Source organism: Ixodes scapularis, unplaced genomic scaffold (genome assembly GCF_016920785.2).
Source record: "Ixodes scapularis isolate PalLabHiFi unplaced genomic scaffold, ASM1692078v2 ptg001158l_1___fragment_4___debris__unscaffolded, whole genome shotgun sequence".
Classification (NCBI taxonomy): domain Eukaryota; kingdom Metazoa; phylum Arthropoda; class Arachnida; order Ixodida; family Ixodidae; genus Ixodes; species Ixodes scapularis.
This window is the reverse complement of record NW_024610109.1, coordinates 1-10,000: the sequence shown is the minus strand read 5'-3', so window position 1 is coordinate 10,000 and position 10,000 is coordinate 1. Positions and strand designations below refer to the sequence as shown.

At 45.7% G+C, this 10,000-nt stretch overlaps 1 pseudogene; it reads right to left on the bottom strand.

Annotated features, from left to right (window-relative positions):
* Positions 1-240: 240 nt before the first annotated feature.
* LOC120845664 lies at positions 241-2,315 on the bottom strand (annotated as a pseudogene).
* Positions 2,316-10,000: the final 7,685 nt, after the last annotated feature.

Below are 10,000 nucleotides of genomic sequence, written 5' to 3'. Positions count from 1 at the left end.
CCCGGTGCACTTGAAATCTCCTCTCAATCGAGGCAGCAGAGGGCTCCCGCTGGGCGCATCATCGAAAGGAACGGAGGCCACCCAAAGAAAAAGGCACATCCGAACCACAGTTGTTGTTTTTTTTTTGTGCCGTCCCGACGGCATCCAAGCTTGGTCGGGATCGGCGCCAGATAAATTCGCACATCGAGTCCATTCCCCGTACAAGAGGAAGAAGACAAAACGATGCCAAATAACATCCGGTAATGATCCTTCCGCAGGTTCACCTACGGAAACCTTGTTACGAATTTTACTTCCTCTAAATGATCAAGTTTGGTCATCTTTCCAACACACCGGCGCAACCGAAAGGCCGCTCCGGGTATCGGTCCGAAGACCTCACTAAATCATTCAATCGGTAGTAGCGACGGGCGGTGTGTACAAAGGGCAGGGACGTAATCAACGCGAGCTTATGACTCGCGCTTACTGGGAATTCCTCGTTCAAGGGGAACAATTGCAAGCCCCTATCCCAATCACGAAGGAGGTTCCACGGGTTACCCAGTCTTTACAGACAGGGATAAAAACACGCTGCTTCCTTCAGTGTAGCGCGCGTGCGGCCCCGGACATCTAAGGGCATCACAGACCTGTTATTGCTCTGTTTCGTGCGGCTAGGAGCCGCTTGTCCCTCTAAGAAGGGTGCAAGGTGCAGAGAACCACGCACCTATTTAATAGGCTAGAGTCTCGTTCGTTATCGGAATTAACCAGACAAATCGCTCCACCAACTAAGAACGGCCATGCACCACCATCCACCGAATCAAGAAAGAGCTCTCAATCTGTCAATCCTCCCAGTGTCCGGGCCGGGTAAGTTTTCCCGTGTTGAGTCAAATTAAGCCGCAGGCTCCACTCCTGGTGGTGCCCTTCCGTCAATTCCTTTAAGTTTCAGCTTTGCAACCATACTTCCCCCGGAACCCAAATACTTTGGTTTCCCGGAAGCTGCCCGCCGAGTCATTTGAGTAACTCAGGCGGATCGCTGGTTGGCATCGTTTATGGTTAGAACTAGGGCGGTATCTGATCGCCTTCGAACCTCTAACTTTCGTTCTTGATCAATGAAAACATTCTTGGCAAATGCTTTCGCAGTAGTTCGTCTTGCGACGGTCCAAGAATTTCACCTCTAGCGCCGCAATACGAATGCCCCCGTCTGTCCCTCTTAATCATTATCCTGTATTCCAAAAACCAACAGAACAGAAACAGGATCTTGTTCTATTATTCCATGCACTGTTATTCAGGCGAATCGCCTGCGTTGAGCACTCTAATTTTTTCAAAGTAAACGCGCCGGCCAAAGCAAGGCACCTGATGAAGGGAACCAAGCCACGACAGGCATGATGTTCAGCACGGGCCGTAACGTGGTGTCCACGCACTTCCCGCCTGTAACTGAGATCCAACTACGAGCTTTTTAACCGCAGCAACTTTAGTATACGCTATTGGAGCTGGAATTACCGCGGCTGCTGGCACCAGACTTGCCCTCCAATGGATCCTCGTTAAAGGATTTAGAGTGCCCAGCTAAAAATTATCATTAGACCCAATTGGAATTCTAACTGGTTTTAATTGGAACCAATCGGTTTTAGTGGGTTCCAATTGGAAGCACACTGGCCATCAGTTGGAAAAAATTTTCCAGTTGGAAACTTAATGGGCTTCAAATGGTTCCCGTTAATTCCCATTGGTTCCCATTACAGTGACCAATTGGTTGTCCGAAAACCTAACTGGTACCAATTGGAAATACCAATTGGAATCTAATGAGAATTTTCGACTGGGTGTACTCATTTCAATTACGGGGCCTCAAAAGAGTCCCGTATTGTTATTTTTCGTCACTACCTCCCCGTGCCGGGAGTGGGTAATTTGCGCGCCTGCTGCCTTCCTTGGATGTGGTAGCCGTTTCTCAGGCTCCCTCTCCGGAATCGAACCCTGATTCTCCGTTACCCGTAACAACCATGGTAGGCGCATAACCTACCATCGACAGTTGATAAGGCAGACACTTGAAAGAAACGTCGCCGGCTCGTGGCCGTGCGATCAGCACAAAGTTATCCAGAGTCACCACACAAAACGGACCGAAGCCCGATTGATCTTGGTCTAATAAAAGCACCCGTCGCCCCGAGGGGCTTCGGGCTCACTGCATGTATTAGCTCTAGAATTGCCACAGTTATCCAAGTAGGAAGAAACGATCTAAGGAACCATAACTGATTTAATGAGCCATTCGCGGTTTCGCCTTGTTTCGGCATGTACTTAGACATGCATGGCTTAATCTTTGAGACAAGCATATGACTACTGGCAGGATCAACCAGGTAATCTTTTCGTGGTGGGTCGCCCAAAACCCTACCAACGCGCGGACGCGGGGCCACCGTCAGGCGCCCCTTACGAACCGCAAACACACACAACGCTTAGGAATTACTTCCAAATCCAAGAAGAAATGAAGCACGTTCGAGCGCGCAGCCGGAATATCCCCGACCGAGGTCGGTACCGACGCGGCAAGAAGCGCATAAATTTCTTTCTCGTCGTAGCAACAGAAAGTCGTACGCCAAAAAATCATTGACGACGCCTTCGCAGCGTTGCCGAGCTTTCAGGTCCCGTGAGGACGCGAGGACGCACCCCGGCCTTCGGTCAGAACGCACTCGTCATTTCACACCGTTCGGTTAGCGCGGACGCTCCGAAACACCCTCCTCTCGCATTCGTTTTCAAGACACAGGTGCACCCGAGAACCGACCCCAACGGCAGACGCCAGAGATCGCAGGTACCTTGCTGTAACGACCATGCGGCGGAGGCAGCGGCCGAGACGGCGACGAAAGGCGTCGGCGACGTCGTCAGACGCCGCTCGCACCAATCGAACGCTCGACAGACCCCACCTCCACATAATAGCACCGATAAGTATAAAGAAGATCCTTCAAGAGCATTCTGTACATAGTTTGTGGTTATCAGTTTCGGTGACTGACTGACTGACTTACTGTCTCTCACTTATGTGGCTCCTCGTTATTCAGTATCATTTATTTGTCCTTCTTTCTTTCTTATTTTTTTCCCCTCTCTCTCTCCTTATATATATATATATATATATATATATATATATATATATATATATATATATATATATATATGTATGTATGTATGTTTGTGTGTATATATATATATATAAATGTTCTTTTTTTCCTGTCTGCCTCTATGTATACATACATACGTACATACATCCTACCCCTATAAAAAAAAATTATTTCTCGCTTTTTATTAAAAACGTGCTGACCCCTGCTTGACTCTGATTACTTCTTTTCGACTTTCAGTTCATGTTAACATGGTCAACAGAAAGTTTATCGACTTTGTTATTACAAAGTAAACCAATATTTACACGGGGCGTTTCATGCGTTTTGAATTGTGTCAGAGCCGAACAATGAGCGCTATAGTAAGTGAGATTGTCACTGCTTTTAATCCGAATGCTCGCGGTATCGCGCGTGTTTACGGCAGGCTTCATAATAGGCAATTTTCTTTCTTTACACTACTCTTCTTTGCTCACTTCATTGTTTCTACCATTGGTTTCGTTTGGAAGGCCCCGCCACTTAGTTCCCAACAAAGTCCTCTCAAGGAACGAAGTGAGAAGCACGGGATTAACAAAAGAAAAAGATGCGTGTTTTCTAGCGGTTACCCGTGTCGCTTTGCGACACGGGCTTTCTGGCGCTTTCAACTGGGCGAGAGCCGAACAATTTACCCTACTGCACTTGCGACGGGCAGCGCTTTCAAACGGAATACTGGAAATCTCGCTTACTCTTCTGGCAAGTTTGATAGGAGACAAATATTATTCTTTTCACGCGAATTGTTCGCTCTATTTCTAATCTCTCTCTTCCGTGTCCTTGGCATGGAACGCCCGCTTCGTCTCCCACAAAGTACTTCCGAGGAATCAAGTGCAAATCACGCGACTTTAAAATGTGCGTGTTTTCTAGCGGTTACCCGTGTCGCCAGGCGACACGGGCTTTCTGGCGCTTTCAACTGGGCGAGAGCCGAACAATTTACTCTACTGCACTTGCGACGGGCAGCGCTTTCAAACGGAATACTGGAAATCTCGCTTACTTTTCTGGCAAGTTTGATAGGAGACAAATATTATTCTTTTCACGCGAATTGTTCGCTCTATTTCTAATCTCTCTCTTCCGTGTCCTTGGCATGGAACGCCCGCTTCGTCTCCCACAAAGTACTTCCGAGGAATCAAGTGCAAATCACGCGACTTTAAAATGTGCGTGTTTTCTAGCGGTTACCCGTGTCGCGAGGCGACACGTGCTTTCTGGCGCTTTCAACTGGGCGAGAGCCGAACACTGTACGCTACTGCACTTGCGACGGGCAGCGCTTTCAAACGGAATACTGGAAATCTCGCTTACTTTTCTGGCAAGTTTGATAGGAGAGAAATATTATTCTTTTCACGCGAATTGTTCGCTCTATTTCTAATCTCTCTCTTCCGTGTCCTTGGCATGGAACGCCCGCTTCGTCTCCCACAAAGTACTTCCGAGGAATCAAGTGCAAAACACGCGACTTTAAAATGTGCGTGTTTTCTAGCGGTTACCCGTGTCGCGAGGCGACACGGGCTTTCTGGCGCTTTCAACTGGGCGAGAGCCGAACAATGTACACTACTGCACTTGCGACGGGCAGCGCTTTCAAACGGAATACTGGAGATGTCGCGTGCTTTACTGCCAAGCTCAATAAGAGACGAATTTCTTTCTTTTCACGGGAATTATTTCCTCTATTTCTAATCTCGCTCTTTCGTTTCATTGGGAAAGAACGCGCGCTTAGTTAGCCGCAAAGCAGTCTGAATTAATCACGTCCAAAGTACAGAATTTTACAATATATAGTGTTTTTACCGGTTGACCGCGTCAGAAAGCGTACCTTTCCGACGAGGTCTGTGTCGCTTTGACGTGAGCGGGAGCAAGGCGATTTGGGCTAGTGCACGCGAGATTGGCAGCGCTTCAAATTCCAGTACTGTAGATATTGCGTGCATTTTTTACACGCTTGAGGATGTAGGATTTTCTTTCTTGTGACGTGACCCGTTTGTCAAATTGTGTCTCGCTTTTTGGTATCGTTTAAGAAGCCCGTCCGCTTACAATCCTAAAAAAGAAAAAAAAAAAAAAGAAATTAGTAAAGAAAGACGCCCATACTTTTTTGTTGCTCTTTCTTTTATTATCTGCGCAGGATTTTAATTTGTGTAAGTTTTGTTTACCGTCCCGACTACGTAGGCGTTCGTACATGCCCGTCCTCGCGCCTCGAATTGTGTGCGAGCGAAATCAATCTCCCCAAGCTAGCTTCATAAATTGCTCGAAAATCGAACGTGAGGAAAGCCAGAGATACGTGGTTTTCACAGGTCGTGCAAGATTAATCCATAAAGTGCGATATTGGTATATATATATATACATACATACATACACATACATGATTTCTGCGACAAATAGGAAGACAAAAAGACCATGTTCAAGCATAATATAGGAACATTGACACTTTGCACACACAAGGGAGGTCAAATGGCAGGTTTTTCTTCCTTGTTCAGGAAACTTTATTGCAATGTCAGAAGGGAAGTTCCACTCTAGAATTGTGCGCTCAATAAAGGAGGAAAGGAAATGCACTTGAAAACCTTCACAGTTCAAGTAAGAAAACATTTCGAAACGACAGTTTGTTTTCTTGCAGGGAGGAGAAGAGGGGAGAGAGGGAGGGAGGGAGGGAGGGAAGGAAGGAAGGAAGGGGGGGGGGTGCCATGCACGGTGAAGACCAGAGTGTCGAACCGAAAACCGAAGCGAACGAAAAACCGGAACCGAGGAGTTAGTTTCAGCCGAACCGAAACTGACCCGCCAACTTGGAACTGTACGGAAGAAAATATAACTGTCTATTAGTCTGACGATGAATAGAAGTACAAGGGTGTACGGCAGGGATAGCTGAAAAAAAAAAAAAGGCTCTATGGACTTGGAGCGGCAGCCCAAAGTCGATGACGACGAAAAGAAAGCACACAGTTTCGGAAAACAGGCGGTAAGAAAGCGACAAATTAAGTAGCCGTCATGTCGAGTTGATTGCTTAGCTCTATTTAAGATGAAGGAAAAAAAAAGTAGCACAATTGATGCTTACTTGCTAAATTGAATCAACCATTATCTTGTAAAGAAAAAAAACCTCAAATGCCAATCACCTGTATTTTAGGCGACCCAACAGACTGATAACTTTTAAATTCAGGCTAAAATATAACACAAAAAAAAAACAAGGAAAGACAGATATGTATGTAGCTTGTCATTTACTGCTCCATCAAATTTAAATAAAGCAATTTATTTCTCGGCACCTGAAAATAAGCGAACCCTACAAATGAATGGAAAGATACCCGTTTGCACTCTTGAAATAGTGCCTATTACGAAAAGAAGCACCAGGTAAATATAATATCACTTTAGCTTCTTCTTTTTCTTTTTAATACGGTACGCTGTTGGTTCATCTTAGTAAAATATATAAAATAGCGCAAAAAAGACGAGGACAAGGAGTATACAGGACAGGCACTCACTTTCAACTAGTTTTATCCAGGAAAAGTAAACATACATATATAGCTTTTATTCACGATAAGTGCCGAGGGCAGCCGAGAAGGCGGCAATAGCCCCGGATGGTTTGATCGTGCTGGGAGACACCAGCATCCCAGCTCAAATATCTTCTACCCTTAAGAATATGTGCTGCTTTGCCTGTCGTGTGTATATACATGTTCACTTTTCCTGAATGAAACTAGTTCAACATCAGCGCCTGTCCTGTATACCTCTTGTTCTTCTATTTGTTGTGCTATTTTAATGTCCTACATTACTTTTGTGCTCCCGCAAATCGAAGCAAACCAATAAAAAATTCGGTTCGACACTCTGGTGGAAACTAAAAGCTTAGAAAGAAAGAGGAAAAAAAGAAAAAGGAAAACATTTCTACAATAATGATAAGCAGGAGGAGGAGGAGGAGAACAAGAAGGCTAATAATGTGGAAAAAAAAGACACGACCCAAATAAATCAATACAAAGGATGGTATAAGTCATGCATACTTACCACATGTAAAATTAATAAAAAAAAAAATTAGAAAACAAAAATGTGTATTTATTTTTTCTTTTATCCAGAGGCTTTGGCGCACGCACAGCACTGCACTGCACTGCACTGCACTGCACTGCACAACACAACACAACGACAGACTTTCCACAAACACACCACTGCGTACGAGGACACGACCACGTAGAGCTGCACGAAAACAAGCGCCGTAACTTAATAAAAAAAAATAAAAAAATCCTTTCACTGGACGGACGGCACAAGAACGGAAACTGCTCAAAGAGCACACACACACACGACACATATTAATGAATTAATAAGGGGCACAAGTAGAACGTAGGACACGGCACCCACACCAGAGGCCTTGCACAAGCACAGCACTGAGCACTGAGCACTGAGCAGCAGGTCACAGGACAGAAATGACGTCCACGCTGAGTAGGCCGAAGGCAGGGAATTACGGACGCACGCGAGGTCACCCACAGGCACTTTCACCGGAACCACGCCACAACACCACGCTGCAGAGCGCGCACTGCAAAGCGAAACCATGCGCTCACCTTCGGAAAGCACGGAGGGCGGGCGGCACAGAGAAGCAAAAAGACGTCAAAAGCACATCGCGATGAAGCGGCGGCGAATGAACACTACTCACTGGTGGAAATGGATATCTCCTCAAGCGAAAACATGCAATGAACACGCATGGTTTAAGATGCACGTGGGAGACGCGCACACTTTCAGAAACCAGGTACGCCAACGCACGCGGGCAATAAGACGGACAAAACGCGTCGAAAATACATCGCGTGCAAGCAGCGCCGACTGCATACTACTCACGGTTGCAAAGGTTTCTTACAAGTTTGCACTCCAGAATCTTAACGCGTTGGAAAGCGTCCGAGCTCACCAAGAACCAAGAACTATCACTCCGCAGGAACAACGCAAAACAAAAGCAAAAAAAAAAATAATAATAATAATAAAAAAAAAAAATGTAGGAGACCGCTAGATAGATGAAAACACCGTCATACTTTGTAAACAGAATTTGGAAAATACGTAGCGCCGCCAGGTGGTCGGCGCCCAAATAGATGCGTAGGCGCGCCTAAATTGTTTAAATATTTGCTGTTTATATGACGAGACGACGTAATGTAAAATCAAATCAATTAATTTAAACAAAAAGTAAAAAATAAAAAAAAAATTAAAAACAAATGAATGAATAGTGGCGTCATCTAACGAACCTAAAGCAAGGCTCCGGTTTTCGAGCCGTTAACTGCGCAGCGCCATCTGGTTTGGATGGTAAAAAAAACAAAATACGCAAGTGACAATGCTACGCGAGAGTCGGATGGTTGTTTTTAGCGAATCGGGGAAGTACGCTGGCGTTGTGCTTGTTTACGTGAGCGAAGCGAACGCGAGGGGTGGTTGGACCGTCGCGACGAAGTCCCGACGAGTACACGCGTCCCTAATGGTTCAACGAAGAAGAAAACTCGAGGAGCGAACACACTTCCGCCATGTGCAAGCAACGTGAAGGCAAGGACACTCGAGAGAGGCACACAGTTTCGTTTTCGTTGGCTCTGCAGCGTCAAAGCCAGCCTTCCTTCCTTCGACGTGCAGCTTTCATTCACCGGCATGGTCTTGGTGGATGGATTACGTCCCCACACTTGTGAGTGAGGTGAACACCTGTCCAGAGTTCCGAGTGACACCGAGCTGTTGAAAACGAGGGACCTGTTGACCAAGTGAAATTGAGGATACTGCACGACATTTCGATGTCGCTTGCTATGCATGCAGAAAATAAAAGCGCCACGAAAAATGTTGTTTTCTTCTCCTCTTTTTCTTCTTTCAGAACGCGGCTTGTCGAAAGGGATACGTTCGTCTATGCAGCACAAGGACACCTCATTGCGCCTGCAGCGCATTTACTACACGGTCGCCGGACACTTTTGACGAATAGGGTCAAGAAGGAATGTTCAAACGACCGAGCACATAATATTCCAAGAACGGGCGCGCGTTACGAGCCTCGGTCATCAAATATATCGTGTCAAGAAATAAGAATGCCGCGTTGGGTGAAAAGAAACGTTTATTCCAAGGCTGCAGAAATTCAACGAAGCGCGGGTAAACGGCGGGAGTAACTGTTAACAACCAATAAATTTTAATTTGACGAAGAAGGGTCAATAAAGAATGTTGAAACCACGAAGCACGGGGTATTCCTAGCACGGGGGCGCGGTTATAACGATACTGTATAAGGTGAAAAAGAAACATTTCAGCATGATATTCGAAGGCTGCAGATGTTCAACTTAGCGCGGGTAAAGGGCGGGAGTAACTCTTAACAACCAATAAAGTTTCATTTGACGAAGAGGGTCAAGAAGGAATGTTCAAACCACGAAGCACAGGAATATATTCAAGCACGGCAGCGCGGTTATAGGGATACTGTAGAAGGTGAAAAAGAAACCTTTGAGCACCTCATTCGAAGACTGAAGAAATTCAACCGAGCGCGGCGGGTAAACGGCGGGAGTAACTGTTAAGAACGGAGAAAAGAGAAAGAATGGAAGTGTTGGAAGAGTGGATAAGAGCAGAGGCACAACGCACACATATGGAAAAGAGCAAGAAAAAGGAAAACGGGAAAAAAAAAATGGAATCACCTTGTTTAGACTCGCGTAGCAGTCAACGGAAGTGAACTAGGTCATTGGAAAAACTCCTACTCTCTCCAGCTTCACTAAGGATACAGCAAGACGTACTGGAACGCCACGGATAACCCCAAAATCGTAATATTAAATTAATAATGATCCATAAGGATAACCCCAAAAAACTTTCTGTGTGAAAAAAAAAAGAAGACAAGGAGGATATTCATCTTTTTAGTGGACAAACCTCCCGGTCAATGGCTAAGCCTCAATAGATCGCAGTGTGGTGGCTGCTCTACTAATTACGACACCACGACAGGTACCTAAGTCGTCTACAGACGATTTGACACCGCAGCGGTTCACACCAAAAACGAG